We start from the raw sequence: 23,660 nt of genomic DNA, 5'->3' as shown, positions 1-23,660 counted from the left end.
CCTCCAATAAACATTTCCCATCTGAGGGCTCTCTGATTTTTGGCTCAGGATCATAGACCATTATTCTATTAATACCTGGGTAATTTTCAGAGTTTCATATCTCAAAAAAAAGAAAAAGAAAAAAACAAAATTTCAAAGCAAGATAGGATATTTTGCAAATAAGCAGACATCTTACATCATTCTCTTTGCTTCTGTATTCCTTGACGAATAAGATAATTATTAATTTGTCGGTATATAGCCTTAAGTTACTTATTTTCTCTACTTAGTAGGAGGATTGCATTTAGTGGAACTTTCTGAAGAATTTCATACTTTCAAACAGTTCATTTTTCTTGATTTTTCTCCACCCTAATTTTCTTAACTTTCTTAATATTCTTATGTCTCTGTTTATCTCCTTGAAAATTCTAAGTATCCATCATGATTTCTTTTTGTTCTCTCACTTCTTTAAAAAAAATTAGTTTCCTTCATTGATCGTCCTCAAGGTTTATCATCAACCATTTTCCATTCTCTACCATATTCCTCTCAATCTTTTTGAATCATTAGCCTCTTTCAAAAATCTGTTGAAATGATGAACTCTTTTAGAGAAGTGTGAGGACTGGGGGTAGGGGGCGTATTCACAAATTTTACATATCAATTCGAGGGCCTTATTGACCTCCCTGCTTTATGCCTGCTGATAGACAAACACCTGCTCTCCAACTTCAATATCTAATCTGTGTTAATTGTCCCAAATCTTCATTTTTAATTCTCAGTCTCTATCCAGTACTCCAGACCCATATGTACAACCAACTAGTAAATGTGTCCATTTGGAAATTCCATAAACACCTGAAACTCAACATACCTAAACTAAACATATCTTCTTCCCATCTAAATCTTGTCTTTTCTTCCTTGTTGTCTGACACAGTAAATATCACCATCCACTGAAGTATCTAAGGTTAAAATCTTGGTCACCCTAGACTTTTCCTTCTCCCTCATTTTCTACAATTTTTCACTAAGTCCTACAAATCTCAAAATTCTTTTTGCAATGGTCATTGATCAGATCCCAATAACTTCCTGCCCATATTAGTAACATAGACTACTAAAATAATGTTTAATTACATAATTAATAAACAAATACTTTCTCCTTGTAAAAAATCCAAATAACATAAAAGTACAAATGGTGAATTTTCTCTTTCCATAGCACATCCTAATTCTCTCCTTCCACATATATATCCACTGTTAAGCATTCGGTGTATATCCCTTTAGTTCTTATTCCTTTATATCTGCATACATGTATATATGGATGATAAGACATAAGGTTTGAGTATTTCTTTACACATATGGGAACATGCTGTATTAGTTTGTTTTCATACTGCTGATAAAGACATACCCAAGACTGGGCAATTTATAAAAGAAAGAGATTTATTGGACTTACAGTTCCACTTGGCTGGGGAGACCTCACAATCATGGTGGAAGGCAAAGCGGAGCAAGTCACATCTTTCATGGATGGCAGCAGGCAAAGAGAAAGCTCATGCAGTTAAACTCCTGTTTTTAAAACCATCATATCTCGTTCACTATCACAAGTACAGCACGGGAAAGACCTGCCCCCATGATTCAATAATCTCCCAGCTGGTCCCTGCCACAACATGTGGGAATTATGGGAGCTATAAGATGAGATTTGGGTGGGGACACAGAGTTAAACCATATTGCATGCTTTACATCATAGTCTCTCACTTAATCCTTTTCACTTAATAAAATATTTGGAGAGATTTCTATTTAAGTATGTGTATATATGTGATATTTTTAATGGCTACTTAGTGTTCCATTATAAAGATGTAGATTATATGATTTAACCATTCCCTTTTGATGAGAATGTAGCTTGTTTACTGTTTTTATTATGCCCCACTGTCATCCTTGTGGATGTGTGAGTATACTTTCAAAGGTGAGATTCCTAGCAGTGGATGTCAGAGACTCCTATCTGCCCTCTCTACCTCTAGTCTCAATCCTCTTCAATCCTCCTTCATTTATTCACCAACACTCAACAACTCTCTGAGCATCTACTGTTATCAGACCCTATGATGGGTATTTGGTAATAAAAGGACTAGTTGACACAGCTGTTGCTTCCAGGGAGTTCAAAATAAAATAGAAGAGAGACAGACATAGTATAATAGTGCAGTAAGTTTTATATATATATGTGTGTGTGTGTGTGTATATATATGTGTGTGTGTATATGTGTGTGTGTATATATATGGTGTGTGTGTATATATATATGGTGTATTATATATGGTGTATAATGTATATAATATATATATAGTGCAGTATAAAGTACAGTATAATAAGGCTGAAATAGAAATGTGTACAAGGTACTCTCTCAGAGGACATTTTTAAAAAATCACCTCGGTCGGGCGCAGTGGCTCACACCTGTAATCCGAGCACTTTGGGAGGCTGAGGTGGGTGGATCACCTGAGGTCGGGAGTTCAAGACTAGCCTGACCAACATGGAGAAACCCTGTCTCTACTAAAAATACAAAACTAGCCAGGCGGGTGGTTCATGCCTGCAATCCCAGCTACTCAGGAGGCTGAGGCAAGAGAACCGCTTGAACCCAGGGGGTGGAGGTTGCAGTGAGCTGAGATTGTGCCACTGCACTCCATCCTGGGCAACAAGAGTGAAACTCTGTCAAAAAAAAAAAAAAAAAAAAGAGAAAATATTACCTCATTCTGGGAGCAATGAGGAAGTAGGAGAGATGAATGTAAAGGAGATTCCTAGACACCTCTTGAAGGTTGGAATTGGCTTGCAGAAATGATGGGACTTTCCAACAGAAGGAAAAGTCTGATTTATTGATTGGGTATCAATGTGTGTCATGCTCTGTTCTGGGCACAGAATTACAGGCGTGAACAACACAGAAAAGGCCCCACTTTCATGCAGCTTTCTTTCTACTGGGGGGAAGGAGATTAATTCAAACACAAACAAGAAAGTGTATGATACAAATTCAAATTATGATAAGTTGCTAGGGGAAAACTATTAAGAGACAGAGTCAATAAAGGCTTTTCTTCAGAAGGTTACATTTGCCTTGAGACCTGAGTTGTAAGGAGCCATCACAACAAAATATTGGAGAAGAGGGGCTAAGCAGAGGGAACAACATGTGCAAAGACCTTGAAGAAGGAATGGGCCAGACGTATTACAGTAATGAGAAAAAGGCCAGTTTTAGAGTTAACAGGGAGATTGGTGGCTATGGACTAAATGTTTATGTCCCTTCAAAATTCATATGTAGAAACCAAATCTCCAATGTGATGGTGTGTAAAGATGGGATTTTTGTGAGTTAATTAGATCATAAGGGTGGAACCTCCATGATGGGATTAGTGTTCTTATAATAAAAGACACACGAGACAGCATGCTTTCTCTCCCTAGCCCATGTTAGAATACAGGCAACCATCTGTGAACCAACGGGAGGACCCTCACTGACAACCTGACCATGCTACCACCATGATGTCAAAATTCCAGCCTGCAGAATTGTGAGAAATAAATATTTGTTGTTTAAGCCACCCAGTCTATGGTATTTGGTTATAGCAGCCCAAACTAAGATAGTGCTACATTCGGGAACTGCAAGCATTTATGTGTGGCTAGAACCACAGCCTGGCAGACAGAACCCTTCATGACCCTGTTTCCACCCTGGCTCCACCTCTGCCCACTTTTCACATGATCTTTAAGCTCCAAACACATAGCATAATTTTAGTTACCCGAAACACTACCTTTTCTCTTGCCTTTGCTCATTCTGTTTCCACTGCCTGGAATGACCGTCCTTGCCTTGCTAACTCCAATTTTCCCTTCCTGGCTCAGCTCAGGCAGCTAGAATCCTTCCCCAGTCCTCTCTGGCTGTGTTAGTAAGCAACCCTCTTTATAGCAGAGTAGCTTGTGCACAAATAACCCTTGTGGTTAATTGTGCTTCCCTGAAGGCAGGGCTTATTTAACTTGCACTTATGTCCATAGAGTTGGCATAGAACCTGACACTTAGTGGATGAGGCTGCTGATTGGGGTTGATACCTGGCCTATCTCCCAAAGGCTTTACTTCCTCTAGTTCATCTGAGTTATGAGTCCTATCTCACAATCCTTCCTGTAGACATCCAAAGAGTCTCATTATTTTTCCTGTCTCTGATCATAGCAACACTTTAGCAGGAGTTCTTTGAGTGTGTCTCAACACACATTATGCTTTGAGAATTCTATGTATATATTATAGGATTAATTCATTCTGAATATGCAGCTTCTCTAAGCTTGTAGGCCTTAGTTTTTGTATTTCTTTTCTTTTTCTTTCATTTTGCACTTTTCAGAAAGATAATAAAAACAACTTTGGTTTTCAAATTTTTTGAATGAAAATAATTGCATATATTTATAGGGTACAAGGTGTTTTTATACATGTACACATTTTGGGATAATTAAATCAAACTAAGTGACATAGACATCACCTTACATACTTATCATTTTTTTGTGGTGACTACATTTAAAATGTACTCCCTTGGCAATTTTTCAGCATACAATACATTATTATTAACTACAGTCACCATGCCATGTAGTAGATCTCAAATACTTATCCTCCTGTCTACGTGACCAACATCCCTCCATTCCCCACTACCCTCCAGCCCAAATAACGTTCCTTGTGTTTTCATGTATTATGTGCCAGCCCACTGGCTAAGTCTTTTCCTGTTACCTTATTGAATCCTCAAAGTACCACTAAGAAGTAGTTGTCTCCAACATGTAAATAGGAACCTGAGGCTCAAGCAAATAAAAAAGCTAAGTTACAATTGGGACCCAGGTCAGTCTGATTGCCTCCTTCAGTGACAAAACAAGGAGCTATGTCTGAAGTCAAAAAGTCTCTTTATTTTTGTTTTTAAAAAATTCTTAATTTAGTACTTGTAAAATGAGAACATTAACACAAATAATAAACACAATCTTGATGTAAAATTTTCCAAGATTGAATCATTGAAAAACTAGGGAGATTTGGAAAAGAATAGAATTGACATTATGTAACAACAAATTAATTTTCCTATCTCAAAATTTTATCTGTAAATACAGACCAGAGCTAAGTGCCAAACTGAGCGACAAACCATTACAGACCAAAAGAATATTTTTTCCTATAACTCACAATAAAATGTAAACATGACTATAAATACTGCTCATCATGATGAGTGCTTAGGGATTCTTTATTACACGTGGGAGGAGCAGTCATCTTGATAAATGTCTAGAGTTGGATTCCATTTGAGAAGTACTTCTTGTTCCAGAAAAAAAAAATCTTCACATTGTTACCACTTTTTTTTGATCCTAAGTAACACTGTAAAGAGAGTATCTTACAATTTGTTCCATTCAAAATCTCCTCTGAGAGATTTTGAGCAACACATGCCATTGATCAAGAATTTCAACATTGCTCTTTCCAGCCAGCGCCGAGCGATGGGCATTTCTAGGGACAACTGGCACAAGCGCCGCAAAACCGGGGGCAAGAGAAAGCCCTACCACAAGAAGTGGAAGTATGAGTTGGGGCGCCCGGCTGCCAACACCAAGATTGGCCCCCACCGCATCCACACAGTCTGTGTGCGGGGAGGTAACAAGAAATACCGTGCCCTGAGGCTGGATGTAGGGAATTTCTCCCGGGGCTCAGAGTGTTGTACTCGTAAAACAAGGATCATCGATGTTGTCTACAATGCGTCTAATAATGAGCTGGTCCGTACCAAGACTCTGGTGAAGAATTGCATGGTGCTTATCGACAGCACACCGTACCGACAGGGGTACGAGTCCCATTACGCGCTGCCCCTGGGCCGCAAGAAGGGAGCCAAGCTGACTCCTGAGGAAGAAGAGATTTTAAACAAAAAATGATCTAAAAAAATTCAGAAGAAATATGATGAAAGGAAAAAGAATGCCAAAATCAGCAGTCTCCTGGAGGAGTTCCAGCAGGGCAAGCTTCTTGAGTGCATTGCTTCCAGGCCGGGACAGGGTGGCCGAGCAGATGGTTATGTACTAGAGGGCAAAGAGTTGGAGTTCTATCTTAGGAAAATCAAAGCCCGGAAAGGCAAATAAATCCTCGTTTTGTCTTCACCCGTGTAACAAAGGTATTTATTGTTCTGTTCAAAAAAAAAAAAAAGAATTTCAACATTACTTATAGTATCCATGGAGGACTTTTCATTTTGCAAAATGCATTTCCATTTCACAGATCTTTTTGAAGTACACAAAGCCTGTCTCAAACACAAAGTCAAGCAAACCATGACCTCCATTCTCCAACTAGATCCTAGAAACTTAAAGTTTTATTAAAGATCACTACCAAAGGAGGTGAACATGATTTGAATATTCTGTATAAAAGTTGGCCACGTATTATAAGTTGTTTCTTTTATAGGACCAATTTTCTGAGGCCTTTAAGGAAAAAATATTTGGCACTTATGAAATAAGACAAAGTTGCTATAAAGACAACATCCCAAGACTATTTGGAAATTTAGTTTCAACTATTTATCACATTATATATGTTGTTTCTCTCAGGCTAAAGGAATATAATATATTGTATGATCTCAATCACTTAAATACATGCATTTATATGTTAGAAAAATAATTGAGGAAATACCTCCCAAATACTACCAAAGTTATTTATTTGTGCTAATCCTACAAACTTTTTTTTTTGAGATGGAGTTTTGCTCTTGTTGCCCAGGCTGGAGTGCAGCGTTGCAATCTTGGCTCAACGCAATCTCTGCCTCCCGGGTTCAAGCGATTCTCCTGACTCAGCCTCCCAAGTAGCTGGGATTACAGTCATGCACCACCACACCCGGCTAATTTTATATTTGTAGTAGAGTCAAAGTTTCTCCATGTAGGTCAGACTGGTCTCGAACTCCTGACCTCAGGTGATCCGCCCGCTTTGGCCTCCCAAAGTGCTGGGATTACAGGCGTGAGCAACCACGCCCCGCCTGATACTACAGACTTTTAAAAAATATATTTTTTGTATTCCAAGTTTATAAACAGATAATAACAAACATTAATAATAAGATTAAGAATCTGTCTTGCAAAATATGGCATAATAATTAAAAGCTAAGGCTTTAGAGATAGGCAAACCAAAGGTTTAACTCTGTCTTTGCAAATTAATAGTTGTGTGATCTTCAGCAATTTACTTCACTTTTCTAACCTTCATTTTTGTTGTATTTTATTTTATTATTTTTATTATTTTGGTTTTTGAGACAGGGTCTCACTCTGTCTCCCAGTCTGGAGTACAGTGGCGTGATCTCGGCTCACCGCAACCTCCTCCTCCCAGGCTCAAGCGAGTCTCCTGCCTCAGCCTTCCTAGTAGCTGGAATTACGGACACCCATGACCACGCCTGGCTAATTTTTGTATTTTCAGTGGGGACAGGGTTTCACCATGTTGTCCAGGCTAGTCTCAAACTCCTCACCTCAAATGATCCACCCACCTTGGCCTCCCAAAGCGCTGGGATTACAGGTATGAGCCACCATCCTGGCTGTTTTTGTTGTATTTTAATAGAGTAAATAATATTTAGAGTACAGTTATTATGAAAGTTAGATGAGATTATCTGGGTGGCACAATAAGAGATACTGAATGGAAATTATTAAAATTCTCCCATTCTTTGCCATTCAAAGTGTCTGAGTTCTAAAGAAGAGCTTTTGGATTTGCTGATCACTGTCACAAACACACAAATTATATTCCAAATACAGGACAGTTTTGAGAATAAAACAGGACACTAAGATCAATAAAATTATACAATTTTAAATATATATAGACTGGCAAATTGGTTTAAATACAACTATGTTGTAGGCTAGTAAGAATAATAAACCAATTTTCAAAAATAAAATTCTTTCTAAAATAAAATACTATATAAGATAATACAAAATTTTAAAAAACTTGTAGTTGATTATCTGACTAATAGAATACAAGCAGAATAACTATTTTGCATAGATGCTCATTCACTTTAATCAGTTTCTTAGCTGTATCCACTTTTAATATTGTTTCTGTTATTCTTCTGAAGATTATATTTTTATCCCTATTATAGAATTGTCTTATTTTTAATTGCCTTCAATCTTCTTCAAATTTGCATTTCAGGATTAATAAATTTGATATTCTGATGCCTTCAATTGGCTCATCTCTGTAAAATATGAAGTTTTGATTGAGAAAAAAATAATAAACTTCCTCTCTTAGTGCTCTGCTACCTACTAAGCTCAGAAACATTCTGCTTAATAGGGAAAATGATCAGTTCTATATTTTTAGTGTGTAATACTTTAGCCAAAATATTTCCATAGATACTATCTTTTTGCCTTTATTTAGAGTATCTTTATTCAATAAATGTTCGTACAGGATACAACCTGTCAAGTAATTTGTCACTATTTACAATACTTTTGAACATTTCACAAAACTTATATGATGTAAAATCACAGACCTCAATTTCATTCTCTTTATGCAAAATATACATATATCCAATTAAAATAGAAGCTCTATCAAAAGATTATTTCCATAAGTTGTGATGCTTGAAAGTATAGGTTTTGAATTTCAAAAAATAATTGAGCTCAAAAAATTAATTTATTCAGGTCCTCTCTTGCTATGGAAGAATAAATTTCAATGTCTCCCTGTTTGCAAGTTTTGTTTTCAATGATTACAAAATGCTAAAAGCTTCAAACACTGGAATTTTTGGCAGTCCATTTGTGAACATATTGATTTAAATTTTCTAATTTTGAACACAATGCAAAGTTTAGACGAGTCATTTCAAAATAAGTTCAATATCACTGTAGAACACTTCAGTTAATTTGCAAAGTAGTTATTCAGAGATTCAAACACTTATGAAATGTGATATCGAGTACAAAAGGAGACTACTGTAAATGGTGCTATTATAATACTGCTTGTATTGGGTATGTTTCTTCTTTTTAACTGCAATTTCAATACAGCTCATTTGGATGCTGAAGAATTAGGGCAGGCTTGGCAAACTATAGTCCTCTGGCTAAATCTGAAATGTTGCCTGTTTTAGTAAATAGTTTTATTGGAACACAGCCATGCTCTTCTCTTTGTGGATTGTCTGTGGCTGCTATTGCACTAGACAGTAGTTGCAACGAAGACCATATGCCCGGCAAAGCCTGAAACATTTTCTATCTGACCCTTTACAAGACACATTTGCCAACTTCTGAATTAACAATACACTACAACAAATTCCAAGTATATTTCTGTGTCATGCATTTTTTTATTATAATAGAGTAATAATATCATTTTTGCAATGATACTGTGATCCACCAACATTTATATTTATATTTCTCCGTTGAAACAAATAACGTTATCTTTAATGGTGAATTTCTTAACTGAATTTACACTAGCATTCACAACTTAATGGAGTAAACTCTCAAAAGTTTTACTTTGATTCCATGAAATGAATGAAAAAAGATAACCAGTTATTGGAATTAACTGATTTTCCACTTACAGCGGTTGATAACTGTTCATGGAAGCAGACTCAGGCAATTTCAATGATTAAAATATTTACTAAAGAATATTCTTGAAATCAACTCCTGTGGAAGAGAAAAAGAAGCAGGATTGAACAGATGGATAAGTCAAGCTGTCCCAAAGAAAACCTCTCCCAGCCCCATCAGACTTATTCTGCCTTGGGCCAACAGGGCTGAACCTTTCAACTTCTGCTTGATTAGTCATTCCCAAAAGAGCGTGACCTTGCCCAGGCAGCTCTCTGCAGCTGAGGCCATCCCTGAGGGACTGACAGGTGTAAACTGTCTGCCAGCAGCCCTTTTAGTAACTGAATCAACCAGTCCTTCCTTGAAGGGAGACCCAGAAGCTACATCACCATGTCTACTGCAGTCCACACCTAGTACCATGCTGATCCACTTCTTCATATCTGTTTAGGGAGCAACTCCTTCAAGACTCTGGTGGGCCTTGCTTCCTAAGGGAAACTTAGAAGTGGAAAGTTAATGATGAACTATAATCAATTGAAGCTGATCTAAGTCTCTTTGTCTTCCTTTTCTTATTCACTCCAAATTCCCCTCACCCTCAGATAGCACCTCTGTTGATCCTGGCTGGTCACAATGCTTCTTTACAGGCTGAGATTGCCTGAGAATTGTGAATTTTCTATCAAAATTGGGCAAAGGGGGTCCAAGCAGTGCCCAAACAGGTCATCGAGGTGTTAATAACATTCCACCATTGTTTAACAGCAGCCCTTCCTCCTGTTGATCAGAATCAATTATCCTCACCAACATGGTGACTTTTCTTCTTGTTTCATGACCCCTGGGTCCAAAGGAGCCTGAAATTCTCGGACGTTAATCATAGCTTATCTTTATTATCTGGAAGAAGCATTCTCCCTTAAGGAACCAGGACATATAGGCTTAAAGAGCCCAAAATTCTGGCGTCAGAAGGCACAAATTCTCCAAGATGTTCACTGGGAGTAAGGAAGGCTACTCCTGCTTCTACCCCTAGATTTATGGACCAATCTTTTTTTTTTTTTTTTTAGTTAAAGACATGGTTCCATATAAAGGTCTTTGATTCAAGCTATATATAGTGACCTGTAGGATGGTGCTCCACCCTCATAGAATTATCACCTCTAAGCCGACACTTTAGCTATGCTTGTAAAATACTGTTTCCAAAACTCTTATCAGATGGCAGTTTCTGATGCCATGGTATGTAATATGACCAGTGAATTCCATGGTCATGGGCCTATTTCGATATCTCCTTTTCTCTGAAATGAGTCCCTATTCTAATGAGATCCTGTGATGGTGAAATCAGACATGCCATACACCTCCAGAGAGTAGTGTTGGTTGAGGCTCTGTGGGTTAAATAGGTAAACCTATAAAGAGAGTGTATAGCTATCTTTGCTTGAATAAATTACTGGCCCTTCCAAAGTGGAAAGAGCTCAACATAGTCCCCTTGCCACCAAGTAGTCAATTGGACTACTTGAGGGATAATGCCATATGATATGGTTTACCTCTGTCGCCAGCAGGTTAGAAATACAGCAGTAGCAACCAGATGGGCCTTGATAAGTGAGATCCGTATTGTTCAGCTGATTGATAGCCAACACGGCTAATCCATTTCTGTAGTCAGTGACACAGCCTGACTGACATCCACTGACTAGAGTGAGACAAGCAAGGTGCCTAGGACAAAAAATTTAAGGAAGTACTCACTCCAGGGTTGTGCACATGCAGGGTCAGCACCTAAGAGTGAGGGCCTCCTTAAATTTTTACACCCTAAGTGCTTCACTTGCCCTAACGCTAGTTGGAGCCCTGCTTAAGTCATTTTGTTTACTTGGTTGTTAAGTGCATCTTTCATGATAGTTACTCCCTGTGATAAAAACCGTTAAATCATTTTGTGTCCATTCCCGTATGCCTATCCATATGAGTCTCCCCTAGACCTTCTTGTGTTTAGTCCTCTAATCTTTCTTCTTCCATTTTCATGATCAATCAGCTATGCCATTCTCCACTTTTCATGATTCACTATCTGTAGATCTCCTAAAAGTGAGTAAATTATCTGTCCAACAAAGTGGATAACCTGTGCAGTACCCATTAGAAGGATTATCATCTCAACTCTGTCTCTCAAGGCTGCCTTAATTAAGCCTTTAATACTGTCACTGTCTGTTTTATGCCTGCATCCAAATGCCAACCTAATTCATCTGTGAAGGACTCAAACTTTCCCTCCTCCATTAGCTGGTCATACATGACCTTAGGTGTGAACTAAAAGAGGGGTACCGGTACAACCGTGTTGGATAATATGGGAGTCTGGGGCTACCTGCTCCTGCAGCCTGTTTTTACTCCCCCATCGTAGTCATGTTCAATCCTGATGTAACACTTCTGTTTAACAGTAAATTGTTGCTGGGTCTGCTTAACCTAATGACTTAGCATGATATCCTCTATGTAGTTGATAAGTGATGTTTTGTAGCATAGACCCATGCTCCTCATGGAGGGCTGCTAGTTTTGAGTGGAGCCCCTAGGAAAGTGTTCAACAGCAGGCTCACGTTGAGGTACAAAAATCCTTCCACTTGTGCCATACAAACCTGACTATATTAGAAAATTTTAGAAATGATCACAAGGTACATGTGTGGTCCCAGTGGACTGATGTAAAATCTACCTTAGAAGGATCGCATTTATTACATGGCCCTTATGCTTCCACTATAACCAGAGGGTTGGAAGGGAAGATGATGATGCTTTGGGTCTTCTGGTGTCAATGTGTGTTTAACAGTCCTCAAAATGTTTGGTAGTTTTCCTTTCCCTGGTGTATAGTTACTGAGTAAACGGCCATAAGTCCCTCTGGAGGAAGAACTGGGTTGATCTTTATCAAGTGTACTTGCTGTAGTTCCTTCTTTTTAGAAACCCAACCTCTTTTCAGTCAAGACATTCTGAAACAAACAAAAAAAACTGCTCAAGGTCTAGAAACTGGGCAGGAGATGATTACTCTTTTTTGAGACAACTCCTTAGATTCCTAATTATCCAGCCTGATTTTCTTCTCACAGCATAAGTTGACTTCCAGCTAAGAAAGTTGAAAAGAAAACCACGGACACGGAGACAATATGTACAATATTTCTAATCAAAAAAGAATTTTAAATATCCAGACTCTATAGAGAACTCCTACAATAAGAAAAAGATGAAAAAGAATAAAGATGCTTGAACAAGGACTTCAATGAAATGATACATATGTAGCCAATAAGCACATGAAAAGGTACTGAGCATAGAGAGACTCCTGCTTTTGCACATACTGGAGTAACTAGTATTAGACTACCAAACTGCCACAAACAACTTTAAAACTGGACAAAATGTATAAAAAACGGCTTTTGGACATTAGATGACAGATAGAAAAGTGCTGTAATCCCTTAGAGAAGAGAAACCAACAAGGCTACCCTTACAATTGCCCTCACTTTCCTTTTCAATGCAATTTCTGGAATGAGACCCAGAAAGGAATTCCTGATAGAGAACGAGAATCTCTTAGAGCTATGGAGACAGTATTTAAAGTTTTGGGCTGCTGCATAGGCTAAGATTTACAAGGCAGGTTATGAGACATAGAGAGTGGTTTTGAGGATGTGGTACAGAGGAGTCCCCTTAGTCTGGCTGATCATGAACAGGGTATGTACAACACTGAGAAAATGAAACAACCAGGGAAAGAATTACCACTGAAGAACTGTTAAGTCAAACAACAACTGAAACTCATACAGGGCTGTGAGATATTAGAATTACAGTTAGAGTTGGAAACCCTGATTGAATACCATCATTTTAAATAAAAAACCTAGAAAAACCCAGGCCTGAGGAGTGGAGCTTATTTAGTCTTGAATAAAGGCTATTCTAGACTCAGTTAAGCAAATTAATGCCTGCAGAGAAAAGTAATATTCTACTAAAGAAAATTTTTAAAACTCCACTCAACAAATTAGAAACTATAATGTCTAACATACAATAAAAAATTACTAAAAATGCAAAGAGGCAAGAAAATGTGGCTAATAACATGAAAAAAATCAGTCAGTTATATGCATAATGGCTGAGAGAGGTGATCAAATTAGCAAATGATAACTTTAAAAGAGCTGTTATAAATATGTTTAAGGCTGGGTACAGTGGCTCACGCCTGTTATCCCAGCACTTTGGGAGGCTGAGGCAGGTGGATTATGAGGTCGAGAGATCGAGATCATCCTGGCCAACATTTGGTGAAATCCCGTCTCTACTAAAAATACAAAAATTATCTGAGCATGGTGGCGAGCGCCTGTAGTCCCAGTTACTCGGGAGACTGAGGCAGAAGAATTGCTTGAACCCAGGAGGCGGAGGTTGCAGTGAGCCCAGATTGTGCCACTGCACTCCAACCTGGTGACAGAGTGAGACCCTGTCTCAAATAAATAAATTAATTAAAAAGAAATAAATAAGCAAATAAATATGTTTAAGGCTATAAAGAAAAGCATGAACATAATAAGAAAGCAAATAGAAAATGTTGATAGAGATAAATAAAATGTGAAGTCTAGAACTGAAAAACAAAATAACTAAAATGAAAAATTCATTGGATGGCTTACCAACAGATTAGACACTAAAGAAGAGAAGATCAGTGAATATGAAAATAGCACACAGAATCTACACAAATTGAAACACAGACAGGTGAAAAGCCTTATCAAATAAATTACAGTGAGCTACCACTACAAACTTACCGAAATGACTAAAATTAAAAGATTTACCAAGAAGAGTTGCTGAGGATATGGACAATAAAAACATTGCTGGTGTGAGTACACATAACCCAATAATTCCGGTCCCATGTAAATCCCCAAAAGAAACAAGTGCACATGTCCACACATGTGCACATACACACACAAACACACACACAGCTTGTATAAGCATGTTCAGAGTATTCTATTTGTGATAGCCTTCAGTTAGAAACAACCCAAGTGTCCAGCTAGCAAATGGATAGGCAATGTGTGGTATATCTTTTTAATGGTATAAATGAAAAAAAAAAAAAAGAGCTACTGATACACAAAACAACATTAGTAAATTTCAGGGACATTATGCTTAGTGAAAGAAAACAGAGAAAAAGCACTATATATTCTTCATAAAGCAGTGAAGCTAATCTATGATAATAGAAGTCAGAGTGGTTTCCTCTTAAGCGAATATTCACTAAAAGGCCTCAGTGAACTTTCTGGGGTTTTGAAAAATTTCTTTGTAGGTGATGGTGACAAGGATGTGTACATGCGTAGTTTCATCAAGCCACATTCAAAATTTTTGCATTTTACAAAGACGTGAATTCTCCTAGAAGAATCTTAGAGGAAATAAAAAGACCTAGGAGTGAAAAAAGTAAAGAAAGGATGTATGTGCAATTACTATCTGCAGAGGTGCATTTTTCAAAAGAGATAACTGTAAAGGATTTTTGGAAGTGTTGCTTTGTATGTGCTACATAATACACTCCTTACAGTCTTTAAGAAAATACTAGTAAGGATTTGTGTGTGTGTGCACATAGAAGGGTAAGAGAGAGTAAGATTTACATTTTTTGGATGTGGAATTATGCTGAGACTCTTTTATATATTCTTTTTTTTTTCTTTCGAGATGGTGTCTCCCTCTATCACTCAGGCTGGAGTACAGTGGCGCTATGTTGGCTCATTGCAACCTCCGCCTCGTGGGTTCAAGCAATTCTCCAGCCTCAGCCTCCCAAGTAGCTGGGGTTATAGGTGCTTGCCACCAAAACCGGCTAATTTTTTGTATTTTTAGTAGAGTCAGGGTTTCACCATACTGGTCAGGCTGGTCTCGAACTCCTGACCTCAGGTTATCCACCTGCCTTGACCTTCCAAAGTGCTGGGATTACAGGCGTGAGCCATCATGCCCGGCTGAAGATTTAATACATTCTTATTTCATTAGATTCCATATGTTAACTCATCAGCACCATTTCTGATACATATATGATGTTCAAAAATTATTTTAAATTATTGTTATTATAATATTGTTTATTAACCCATTTCTAGGTAAGGGTTGGTATCCTGTCCTTTTGACTTATCTTTTGCATAAATAAATATTCATACAGCCAGTCAACATACAACTAAAACCTTACATTCAGACCTATAACTTGCTTAATTTGAAGAAATGTTCAGACTTGGGTATGACAGACCATTCTAGTTATTGTGCTAAGCCACAAATCTTTACCATATTTTTGATGTTTCCCCTAGGCTATGTTTTTGTTGGGGATGGGATGTATCTTTCCTTTAATTCAAACAATTCGGGGAGTTTGTAAAAACAACTATGATAATTTGGCTCCAAATAATCTATGCCAAGATTTGGTTAGGCATCTGCCTATTTTTTCAGCCATATTTCCAATTAAGAATATGAGACAATTTGTGCCAAATTGTCAGCTAACTCTGTCCTTTCCCTGCACAGAGATGAAAATTCTTAGTGAGTGCGCAGGTATCTCCATAGAAAGATAATTCTCACCCTTTTCTGGAGACACACGTCTTTGGAGGCACATCTTGACTTTCTAATCTTACCTAGTATTCTAGTCACATTCTACACACCACCCAATTTTATTTTCACTATAGCACTTCTTACTAAAATTATCTTCCTTATTTACTTGGGATTTTCTGACTTATTTACATGGTTTTTTTTTGTTCAATGGCTGTGTCTCATATCTGCCTTGATTAGGGCTCCCCTCATCTTTTAACTACAGTTACAGTTATAGTCCCTACAACCTTAATTAACTGTTGTCTTTTTACATTGAAGTGGCATCACTGTCTGAGGTAAATACCTGAGGTTCGTGATCTCACGCCAGGGAGATCAAGGATGCAAACATACAAGAAGTGAGTTTAAGAGTGGAGGTTTTAATAGGCAAAAGAAAAAGAGTAGCTCACTCTCTCTTGAAGATAGAAAGAGGCTTCCAAATGGGCCTTCTGGTTTCATGGTGAAATACACAGGTTTTTATAGAGCAGCTTGAGGAAGCAGTGTTTGATTTACATAGGGCCCGCGGGATTGGTCAGACCACGTGTTGTGTCCAGAATTGGTGGGTTCTTGGTCTCACTGACTTCAAGAATGAAGCTGCGAACTCTGCCGGTGAGTGTTACCGTTCTTAAAGATGGCGTGTCCGGAGTTCCTTAAGACGTTCAGATGTTTCTGGAGCTGCTTCTTTCTGGTGGGTTCCTGGTCTCGCTGTCAGGAGTGAAGCTGCAGACCTTCGTGGTGAATGTTACAGCTCTTAAAACTAGCGTGTCTGGAGTTGTTCATTCTTCCTGGTGGGTTTGTGGTCTGGCTGGCTTCAGGAGTGAAGCTGCAGACCTTCGCGGTGAGTGTTACATCTCTTAAAGGCACCATGGACCCAAAGAGTGAGCGGCAGCAAGATTTATTGTAAAGATCAAAAGAATAAGAATTCCACAGTGCGGAAGGCGGAACCTGAGTGAGTTGCCCCTGCTGACTCGGGTAGCCTGCCTTTATTTCCTTATCTGACCCCACCCACATCCTGCTGATTGGTCCATTTTACAGAGAGCTGATTGGCCCATTTTACAGAGAGCTGATTGGTCTGTTTTGACAGAGTGCTGATTGGTGTGTTTACAATCCCTGAGCTAGACACACAGTGCTACACAGAAAAGTTCTCCAAGTCCCCACTAGGTTAGCTAGATATAGAGTACCAATTGGTGTATTTACAAACCGTGAGCTAGATACAGAGTGCTGATTGGTGCTTTTACAATCCCTTAGCTAGACCTAATCTCCAAGTCCCTGCTAGACTCAGGAGCTCAGCTGGTTTCACCTAGTGTATTCCACACGGGGGCTGTAGGCCAAGGTGCTGGCCAGTCCCCCGCCATGTCCCCATACTCCTCAGCCCCTCCATGGTTGATGGGACTGAGTGCCGGGGAGCATGGGGCAGCGCTTGTTGGTGAGGCTAGGGCCCACCGCATAGGGGGCGGCTGGGACATGGCAGGCTGCAGGTCCCAAGCCCTGTCCCACAGGGAGGCGGCTGAGGCCCGGCGAGAATTTGAGAGTGGTGCATGTGGGCCTGCAGTGCTGCGGGACCTGGTGCAACCTCCGCAGCTGCTGGCCCAGGTACTAAGCCCCTCACTGCCCTGGGCTAGTGGCCCCTGCAGGCTGCTCCAAGTGCGGCCCCTCTGAGCCCGCGCCCACAACCTCCAGAACTTGTGCTGGACTGCGAGCCTGCCCGCAGCCCCAGTTTCTGCCCACGCCTCTGCCTCCACGCTTCCCAGCAAGCAGGGAGCCGGCTCTGGCCTTGGGCAACCCAGAGAGAGGCTCCCACAGTGCCCTGGCGGGCTGCAGGGCTCCTCAAGCATGGCGAGAGTGGGCGCCGAGGCCGAGGAGGTGCCGAGAGCTAGGGCTGCTAGCATGTTGTCACCTTTCAGTGTGATGTTTGCATAGCCCACGAAGAAGCTGGCTATCCCACTATAATCTTTTATGATGCAGATGAGTTCTCTACCTGGCCGCCAGCATGTTGTTTGTTCCTTACTATACACTGTGGTTGACAAAGAAAGGGGAGGATGGAGGCCCCAGGCTGAACATGTCTGGCCCACAGGTAGTCTTTTCCTATTGGCACCGCTGCCAGCATTTAGCTATGCAAGCTTTTTAGGTAGCTTATCTATGTCTGCAGCTCAATTTTACATGCTACTCTTTGTTAGAAAAGAAATGATTTGGGGGCTGCTTTTTATTAAAGGAGAAGCCTTACCAAGGGCTCTTTTCCCCTCACTGTCTAAATAATTTCTTTTTAGTTCCTATATCCATATTGTTTGTAGTTTCTCTACATGTGTTATTTACTGTTGTCCTCCCTTCTGGACTCTAAGTTCCTTGATATTCTTGTATTCTCCAAAAGACGTATCTAGCACAGTGCTGAATATATAGTACAAAGACATCACAAGCTCAGATTTCTAAAAGGATTCCTATGAATCCTCAAAACATATTTACATAAGGCTTTTATTTAAAGGCAAATGCTACATCCAGTAAGAGAAAAGAACATCAGTCAGCATTGGAAATCCATAAAACATCAAGATGCTAGTTTGTTAGGGTTCTTTTTCATGTAGTAACGTGCTTCATCTCTGGATTGAATTGCCAAGTTTTGTATGATGAATCTTAATTCAGGTGAAGTCAAGTTCCCAGCAGGGTCTTTTATGTTCCCCTGGTCACAAAGCGAATCTCAACTGTCTAACTGGTTGAAACAGCTAAAAATGAACAGTAAACAAACCAGTCTTAGCTGTCCTCAGGGAAGTTTTGGACTTTAAATAGCACATCATAAGTCTCATTTCGCTTTTCTTGGTCAAGAGTCAAAGTCAAACATCCAGGTATCCTCAGAATCAGGGTAGTCTCAGTTCTCCATGCACAGGTTCTCAGCAAATGCTTCTCGGTTTATTAACAAGTTCACATACTGAAAAATATAATTTGGTCATATTTCTAATCTGTTTTCGCCTATATGAAGCTATAAAAACATATTTTTGTTTTTTTTCATAAACTCTTAAAATACTTAGTTTCCTCGGGGAGGGAGAAGATAATTGATTTCTCATCCCAAATGTTGAATTATTTCTCTGTTGGCTCTCTTCTTAGAAAAGAATGAATTTTTAATCTTGTTACATATATTCCAGTTCACAAGGCATGATTGTCTATGTGTCTGTGAATGCTTCATTTTAATTCAATAGATCCTTCTTAAAGTCTTAGATTATTAAAGACATAATAAGGGAATGGCCAGCATGCCAGAGGCAAAGTACCTTCACTTAGAAGCATAAAATTAATTGAAATTGTCTTTTGTTTGAAGACGGTACTACTACTAAGAACATGCCACAGAGTATATATTTAACAGTGACTATAAATCCAGCCACCTCATTGTTATAAATATATTAACCTGGCAAATGCATGGCTATTTGAGAGTTTGGTGGCCAAGCTGATCAAGCCCCTTGGTGTGGAGCAGTATTTTCTGAAACTGGAGTAGTTTTAGCTACTTGGGTCCAGGAAAAGCATGCCCTAGAATCACATGTAGGTCAATGGACTAGAATATCTGTGAGGATAGAAGCTTCTATCTCCTTTATGGTTGTATCTTTGGTGCTTAGCATAGTGATGGCACATAGTAGTGAATGTAGATAGTCAATGTATACTTGTTGAATGAGTGAAGGACAAACAAAATAAAAATGAATAAAGACTCACAATTGTGAACTACATCCTCACTCAAGTTAAGGCCAGAGGTTCTAATTTTTATTTTCATAGAGAGAACAAGATTCAGATGGTCTTTTTATGGGGCATTAGAACTGGCTACAGAGGCACCCAGCCAATTCCACCCCATAAATGGAGCTATAATGGCATGACCATTCCCCACTCGTTAGTGGAGCCAGTTTCCAACTTACTCAGGTTTTGGTAAAAGCATGACAAATGTGGAGATTGGAGAGATAATGATTTTGGCAAAGAAAAGGATAAAGATAATACCCACTTAAAATGCAAATAAAAACACCCCCTTCCTGTTCTGACCATCCAGTGACTTCCTTTCTTTGTATTATAAAGTCCAGAGTTCTTATCCTGATCTACAAGGCCCCATTCTGACCTTATCTCCCAGAGCTCTTCCCTGTGCTCATGCACTCAGCTTCATTGGCCTTCTTCCTGCTTTTCTTTTTTTTTTTTTTTTTTTTTTTTTTTTGAGACGGAGTCTCGCTCTGTCGCCCAGGCTGGAGTGCAGTAGCCGGATCTCAGCTCACTGCAAGCTCGGCCTCCCGGGTTTACACCATTCTCCTGCCTCAGCCTCCCGAGTAGCTGGGACTACAGGCGCCCGCCACCTCGCCCAGCTAGTTTTTTGTATTTTTTAGTAGAGATGGGGTTTCACTGTGTTAGCCAGGATGGTCTCGATCTCCTGACCTCGTGATCCGCCCGTCTTGGCCTCCCAAAGTGCTAGGATTACAGGCTTGAGCCACCGCGCCCGGCCTCTTCCTGCTTTTCAAACACACCGAGTGCACTTATATTCAGAGACTTGATATTGGTGGCCTCTGACTGTATCACTTACTCCAGGGCTCCCTGGCACTACTTCCCTAGCTTCCTACAAACTCCTGCCCAAATGATAGCCCCTCAGCATGACCTTCTCTGCACGGGCAGAGTATTTGTGATTCCTGGGCATTATGTTATGGATTTATTTACTTACTAAGTGTGTGAATTTCCCTCCAGAACTTCTCAATGGCAGAAACTGTTTTTTGATGATGTTGTTTTCCCGTTTGTTTGTTTTCTTTACGCTCTTTCTCTAGTTCTTAGAGTAATGGCTAGAACCTACCAGATACTCAGTAAACACTTGTTGAATAAATGCATGAAAACTGGAAGAAATGGATGAATGAATGGCATGATTTGATGGGTTGGTTCTAAAACAAATTAGAGAAATCAGAGAAAATTCCCCTTATTTCACATAAACACTAATATAATGAACTATGAAAGCAAACATAAGAATAATGGGGAGGGGGGAATTTCTCTTTCTGCAGCCACATCTAACCTTCATTTGTGCTTGAGTGTTGTACCTCTGGGATAAATATTGGTGCACAGTTCTTGGTATAGTTCAGGCACCTGAGGCTAATTAACATTTCATCTAATAATGCTGATACAAAATAGTAGATTTAGTAAAACAGTTTAAGGCAAGACCTAAGTGCCTTTTCTTGAGTGATAGTATTGAAAAATTAACAAGAAGCCAAATAACTAATTTTCTTAAAAAGTAAAAGAAAATGAAAATATACCCTTCGTTGATTTGCTGTTGTTGAATTTTTTTTCCTTGAGGAAATCACTAAAATTTTACTGAGGAACAGAAGTACATTTGTATGGGCTATTTATCAGAATCACTGAAAAGCAAGAGTAAACAAATTCAACATTTTTTATAATAAAAGCAAATTACCAAACTATCTCACATTTATAAATTCCTTTAGATATAACACACATCTTTCACTTAGTTAAATCTAAATAACAATTTGTTACCTTAATTATTCTCCTTTAATAGAAGATAATTGTTTCTGAAGCAGATATAAAGAATGAAGAGTGAATTTCAACAAATATGTCTTGCTCCTGCTACCATTAAGAAAACAGATAACACCTATAGAATCATGGTCTGTGCTGGGCATTATTCTAAATTATTTCATGAATTAATTAATTTAATCTTTACAACAACCCTACAAAAACTATTATCCCCATTTTAAACTTAATTGAGGTATGAGAGAATTAAATAATTTTCCCCAAATTACAAAGCCAGAAAGTTGTAGAAATGATATTTGAATCCAGGTGGTCTTAACCAATATTCTACCCTGCCATGACCACAACACTCTGTGCCTCTCAATGTGCTACAAGTACTCACTGTACAAGGCTTTATTTCTGCAAATCAGAGATGAGCAAATTAAGACACAAGGGAAGGTGTGTTATTTCCCTGGAACAAATTAAGAAACAGATAGGAAAAAGATAAATATCTGTATATATAGCAGAAAAAGCATAACAGAAAACAATGCAAAAGGGCTAAAAACTGATGAATACTGCAGTGGTTTTCAAGTTAGTTCAGTTTATATACATACAAATTGAATGTGTTATATTTTTAAACATATTTTAAAATATATCATTTTTGAGAAGGAAAAATAAATATAAATAATGTAGGTACACAAATATTATCTCCAAATTAGTATTACTCTAAAATTTGATTTATGGCAGACTACTCAAATGATTTCTTTGTTTGGTATTTAGGGTGTGTATAGGATTTTGGATGAAATGATGTTAAATTTTACATTGAAAAAAATTGCCAAAATAGTCAAAAAAGGAATGAAATAGGGTTGAAGTCCTGCCTTACAAACATCAGAAAACAGTAGAAAGCACTGTAATAGACTCGATATCATATTGGCACAGTAATAGACACTAGATTAATAGGTCAGAAAAGAGGATCTAGAAATAAATCCTAGTCTCTATAACTTAGTAGGTCTATGTGACTAAGTTGGTAGTTCAACTTGGGGGTGAGGGAGAAAATTAACAAATGATGTCATCTATCATCATTAACCATGTGAAAGAAAATACAATTCTACTTCACATTTGAAAATAAATTACCTATGAGTTTAAAACTTACCTAAAAAATAAGAAAAATAGAAATCCTATAAGAAAACAGAATGGACTTTATATCAGATCAAATATTAATGGAGACTTTCTAAATCAATTCTGGAAACCCAGAAGCTAGAAAACATAAGATATAGATATGCACTTGTGAAAAATTTTTAGAAAGTATTTCATAGCAGAAGACACAATAAATAGAAATATGCAAATACATAAATCTAGAAAAAAATGCTGCAATACAGAGAATAAAGAGATTGCAGCATGACAATACATGTGTGTACCATACTATTTTTCTCTTCCTAAGCACATAGAAAGACTACATTGTCAACTTTCCGAGTAGTTTGGTTGGGGCCATGAAACTGAATTCTGGCCATTGGGATGTGGACAGGTATGATATAAGACACTTGCTGGTCTTAAAAATACTCTGCTCTATTCTTTTATTAGTTACTTTTTGCTATATAACAAACTACCTTAAAATTTAGAGGCATGAAACAACATTATTTCACAGTTTCTGTGGGTCGAGAATCTGGATGAGGCATCACTGGGTCATCTGGTCTGGCTTTGGGGGTCTCTCACTGACTGTATTCAGGGTTTTAGCTGGTGCTTTTACCTACTCTGAAGGCTCGACTGGGGAAGAATTCACTTCTAAGTTTTTCCTTAGAGCCTCCAGAGGGGACATAGTCCTGCTGACACCTTGATTTCAGCCTAGTGATACTTATTTGGTCTTGTGGACTCCAGAAGTGTTAGAGAATAAATTTCTGTTGTTTTAGGTCACCAAGTTTGTAGTAATTTGTTACAACCATCACAGAAAACTAATACACAGGTAAGGGAAGACTCAAAATGAGAACAGTGATAGACCTTAAGCCTCAGAGAGCATAGAGGAATTGAGAGGAGACAGAATTGCAGAGGATATATGAAGTCATATGAAGCAAAGTCAGGAAGGATAAACCTGGGGTCCTTGAGCTACTGGTGGTTACCAATTAAACAGAGATAAAGAGGTTGATGGGATTAGCCTTGACGACCTAAGAGGCAGACTTTGAAGGTGGGTGTTAAAGTGAGGAAGTGGGTATATGGCAATGACCTGAACATGTGTGCCTCCCCAAAACTCATATGATAAAATCTTAACCTCCAAGATAATGTATAAAGATATTAGACTTTTGGGAAATGATATGGTTTGGATCTGTGTCCCCACCCAAATCTCATTTTCAATTATA

General features: G+C 38.6%; 1 protein-coding gene, 1 long non-coding RNA gene and 1 pseudogene across 2 annotated transcripts in view; 2 read left to right on the top strand and 1 right to left on the bottom strand.

Annotated features, from left to right (window-relative positions):
- EBAG9 (estrogen receptor binding site associated antigen 9) overlaps positions 1-23,660 on the top strand; it is a 1,013,262-nt gene that overhangs the window by 378,117 nt on the left and 611,485 nt on the right. The gene's annotated exons all lie outside the window — the stretch shown is intronic.
- Positions 5,395-6,079, top strand: LOC126961241 (40S ribosomal protein S8-like; annotated as a pseudogene).
- LOC126961246 (uncharacterized) lies at positions 18,702-21,782 on the bottom strand. The gene is made up of 3 exons (XR_007728233.1): positions 21,713-21,782; positions 21,105-21,206; positions 18,702-18,778 (listed from the first exon to the last, which is right to left on the bottom strand). It is a non-coding gene; the product is annotated as an uncharacterized LOC126961246 (long non-coding RNA).

This window comes from Macaca thibetana, chromosome 8, assembly GCF_024542745.1.
Source record: "Macaca thibetana thibetana isolate TM-01 chromosome 8, ASM2454274v1, whole genome shotgun sequence".
Taxonomy (NCBI): domain Eukaryota; kingdom Metazoa; phylum Chordata; class Mammalia; order Primates; family Cercopithecidae; genus Macaca; species Macaca thibetana.
This window is presented reverse-complemented; position numbering and strand designations above follow the sequence as displayed.